The 4,751-nt window shown below is 32.2% G+C and overlaps 1 pseudogene; it reads left to right on the forward strand.

Annotated features, from left to right (window-relative positions):
- Positions 1 to 1,194: 1,194 nt before the first annotated feature.
- LOC124892512 lies at positions 1,195 to 3,980 on the forward strand (annotated as a pseudogene).
- Positions 3,981 to 4,751: the final 771 nt, after the last annotated feature.

Consider the following 4,751-nt stretch of genomic DNA (forward strand, 5'->3'; position numbering starts at 1 on the left):
TATTTATCCAAGATTGTATCTTATTAATGTGTAATCAATGAATCCAGTAATTAAGTAATTTTTTCAAAAAATATACTCCTAAAAAGAAATTACCACATAACTCACCTAGAAAAGTTAGAACCAAAGAAAAAAAAAGGCCCTAATAAAATATAGGGACATAAAAAATTTTAAAACGAAAAAAAACTCGTATAAAGAAAACATGGCAACAATAATGTATAAAACATATTCTTCTACATAACATGCTTATGCGTATGCTTATGTATAATGTAAATATGGTGAAACATAACTGCAGTAATGTATAAGATAAACTTATACATAAAAAAAGGTAATATGAAATGTATAAGGTAAAAAATAGCATGCTAATTATAAGGTGAAACATAACTGCAGCGAAAAATATAGAAAATGGGTCAAACCATGTAAATTGCATAACATAGACAACCCTTATACATAACCCCTACACGTATAAGATGAGAAATATTTCAAGCCATATCCATACCACTGACAACCCTTATACATAACTCTTGCATGTATAAATAGCAGAATGGGTCAATCATATATATTGTGTATCAATGTATAAAGAGTAGAAATTATAGCAGATCTTCCAAAAAATGGTGCGTCGTTACCCTTATACATAACATAACTATGTATAACAATGTATAAGTGTGCATAAAATTGAGAAAAAAAATATAGATTAAAAATCAAAGCACAAAAACCTTAAGAGGTCGAGGTCATCCTGATTTTGAGAACTAAGCACATGCAATAAAGAAACCATAGATTTTTTAAGAAGATGATGAAAATAAATAAATAAATAAATAAATAAATAAATAAATAACTAAACAAACTGCTAGATATCTTAAAGTTGAAACTGTAAAGTTGAAAAAAAATAAACCTCAAAATTAAATTGAAGAAGATGATGAAGTTGAGTAATCTTATGAGATATATTTTGAAATTTGAGATTTTGAAACCTCTAAATAATGCTAGCTTGATTTTAGGCATTTATTATGGAGCATTAATTGATCTAAAAGAGATGTTTTTCTGGATTTTGGAGAGAGAAAGTATATAAATGAAATATTTGTAATTAGTTTCGTCAAATAAAATTTTATGTAATAATTGTAATTATGATGTATATTTAAATTTTAAAAATCTAAATAAAGACTTAAAAAGACTTCTTTCCTTCAATTACCGCGGAAAGCCAAAGTAAATTCTTCTTACCACTCTTCAAGTCTCATCTCTCTCTCAGTTCTCCTTAAAGAGAAACAAAATTTCTAAAGACGCAAATTTTCTGACAAAAATGTTAAAACCTACAACTTTCAGATCTTTCGCATTCCTCCTATCACCCCACCGTCATCTCCATACCTCACCCACCCCCCTTGTTGCATCACCACCCACCAACACAATCCAATTTGCTCCCCCTCAACTCCATTCTCTAAATTCCATTAAACTAGTGAATGAAACTCATCTCCTAAGAGTCTGTACGATTCTTTACCAACAGCAGTACTCATCCGACCAGAAAATTCACAACAACCTCTGTAAAACAACCTTTGACCTTACCCATGAATTTTTCCTTCAAGTTTGCAATAAATTCCAATATTCTTGGAGACCCATTTACAAATTCTATGAGTTTACCAAGACCCATCCTCATTTCAATCACACACCCATTACCTTCCATAAATTGCCAGATGTAATTGGAAAATCACGAAAGATCGACCTTTTCTCCGAAGTGTTTCAAGAAATTGGACGGTGTAAATCGGTAACGCCTAAGACTTATGTAGTTGGAGTGAAAACTCTGGCTTCTGTTAGGGAGTTGAAGAAATGTGTTGGAGTCTTTCGTGTGATGAATGGGTTTGGATATGGGTATAGTGTGGATGTGTTGAATAATGTTGTTGAGTCCTTTGTAGATCTAAGCTTGTTGAGGAGGCTGAGCATGTTGTATTGAAGTTGAAAGATTGGATAAAGCCAAATGTGGTTACTTATAGATGGTTAATATATGGTTTTTGTGATGTTGGTGATGTGTCGAAGATTTGGAATTTGATGGTGGATGAAGGTTTTGAACCTGATATTGCATCTGTTGAGGCTATGATGGAGACTCTTTTCAAGAATAATAAGTATGTTGAAGCATTGAAGGTTTTTCAGTCGGTTAGAGTGAATAGGTTGAATGAATTAGGGGTCTCAGCTTATCGGTTGGTGATCAGGGAAAGCTTGGAGAGAGTTACCTAGTGTTCGAAGAAATGCAAAAGAGAGCGATTAAGGCGGACAATCTTACATTAGCATCTATAACTTTTGGGCTCATGAGTAGAGGAAGGGTTATGGAGGTGTATAGGGTTATAGAAGGAATAGAGAAGCCTGATATAAGTGTTTATCATGGGATGATCAAAGGGTTGTTGAAGTTGAAAAGGGCAAGAGAAGCAACAGAAGTATTTAGGGGAGATGATTAAAAGGGGATGTGAATCGAGAACGCATACTATGTTAATGTTGTTACAAGGGCATTTAGGGAAGAGAGGGAGGAAAGGATTAGATCCTCTTGTGAATTTCGACACTATCTTCATGGGAGGTTTGGTTAAGGCGGGCAAGATATTGGAGGCGAACAAATATGCAGAGAGATTACTATACAGAAAAGTTGAGGTGCCTAGGTTTGATTATAACAAGTTTTTGCATTATTATTCCTATGAGGAAGGGGTGGTTATGTTTGAGGTGATGAGCAAAAAACTTAAGAGAAATTGCGCAATTTGATTTAGCTGATATATTTGCAAGGTATGGGGAGAAAATGGCAACTAGGGATAGGAGGAGAATTCGAACAACAGAATCATGACTTCTATGACACCAAGTTATATTACCATTCCCATGATTGCAACTTATTCTTGCAGGTGCGGCTGAAGCTCCCCTATCAGTCCACTTGATCAAACAAACAACGGTCGCATGATGCTTGCTTATAATTGAAATTCTATAGCATGGAGCTTCGAATTGGCCCATTTAAACCCCACCTAGTGTCCTATATCGCTCTCCCTTTCTGTTATTAGTTGCACTTGGAACCTAATCCGCAGAATGTACCTAGTTCAATGGGAAAAGGAGAGAAAAGGTAAGTGCATAAGTTGTTCTCAACTGGCTTGCAGAACAGTTTGGGGAAAGATGTTTCATACAGACAATCCAAGAACTTGGAATTAGTGAATGGTGAAAGATGATGAAGAGATTCTGAATTGTCAAGAAATTTTCCCTAGACATAGAAACATGGCAATGAAGATGAACAGTAAAATGTTGGTCACAAACCCAGGATTTGTAGAGCTAGAAAACAAGGTGTATGCGAAGCTATTCATTGTGATTGCTTCTTACATTTTGTGACAAAATCTCTTCTCTTTCACAAAAGGTGATTCTTTATTACACAACACCCGTTAGTTACAAAATTGAAAAGGATTAGTTAAAGAACTGAAAAAGGAAGAAAACCAATGCTGAATGAATTGCTACATAAATCTTTAGAAGGGGGAAATTCTTCTTTCTGTGCTGTCTCTACTCCTGCAATCTGCAGCTTCCAAAAAATCATATCCGCCTCTCAGGGCACCATATCATCCATCCAAAAGATGCCAAGATTGAGACGTGCATATTGAGACGTGATCGTGCAGCTTGTGGCCTGGCAAGGTAAAATTATGTCCCACCACTACATAATAAAAAGATATTTGCTGGGAAAGAAAATGCAGAACTAGGGAAAAAGAAACGGAAAAAGCGACCAATTGTAAGGGTTGCGGATAATGCGGATAACTGTTATTTATTTTAATGCTATTAATCTTATTTGTTCCATATTTTGTCTATAATATTCTATGTATTCGTAGTTTATCATTTTATCCTATAGTAGTTGTAATTTTATAAATTTCTGTGTAATAACTTATTCTAATCGTACTATATTTGATATGTAATTCTATGTTATTTATGTGATCCATTAACATTTGTTGTTTATGTATAGTATTATATAAACTATTATTTATATCTTCTTTTTCTAAGGTTAATTTTATTTTAAGTAATTTTTCTTCTAATTGTCTTTTTTATCTTTTAAGCTTATTCCTATAATTAATTTCTTTATATAGCCAACTTTGTTTTTCTCTAACTCTTCTAATATATTCTAATATTTTTAATTTGTATAATATCCGTCTGAATAATAATTATCTAGGAATGAATATTAGCTATCGTCATTTAAGTGTATTTGTTCTAATTCATATTCTATCCAATTTTCTAATTCTTCATCTTCAATATTAAATACATTTTCCCATATAATTTTCTTTATATCTACCATCTCTATATCCTTAAGTATATATATAAAACAAGTATCTTAAATTCATCTATCATTTCATCAAGTAAATAATTATTCATTTTTCATATGATGCTATTTTTCAAAATATTCCCTCCAATCATATACATAACAAAATATGATCATCTTAGATCACTATATACTAGATTATTCTTAAATAACATGTTCTTCGATCACTATTAAAATGGTAATTTAGATACTTTTTTCCTAAACAATGCCTTTACTCTGGTTACTCCCCTATCACAGCTTTTTTATCTTACCAGTTTCACCTTTAGGATGGCATAGTTCTTGAAAAATTTTCTCCTTTTCCACTTTGCTAATAAATTTCTTAACATGCTATTCTTCGAATAATTTTATTATAAAGTAACTAATATGAGTTTATTTTATTATATCATGACTATCAGGAATTTATAAATTTTTATTCATAATTATAAATGAAAATATCTGTTCTGCTAGA

Source organism: Capsicum annuum, unplaced genomic scaffold (assembly GCF_002878395.1).
Source record: "Capsicum annuum cultivar UCD-10X-F1 unplaced genomic scaffold, UCD10Xv1.1 ctg4806, whole genome shotgun sequence".
In the NCBI taxonomy this organism is placed as follows: domain Eukaryota; kingdom Viridiplantae; phylum Streptophyta; class Magnoliopsida; order Solanales; family Solanaceae; genus Capsicum; species Capsicum annuum.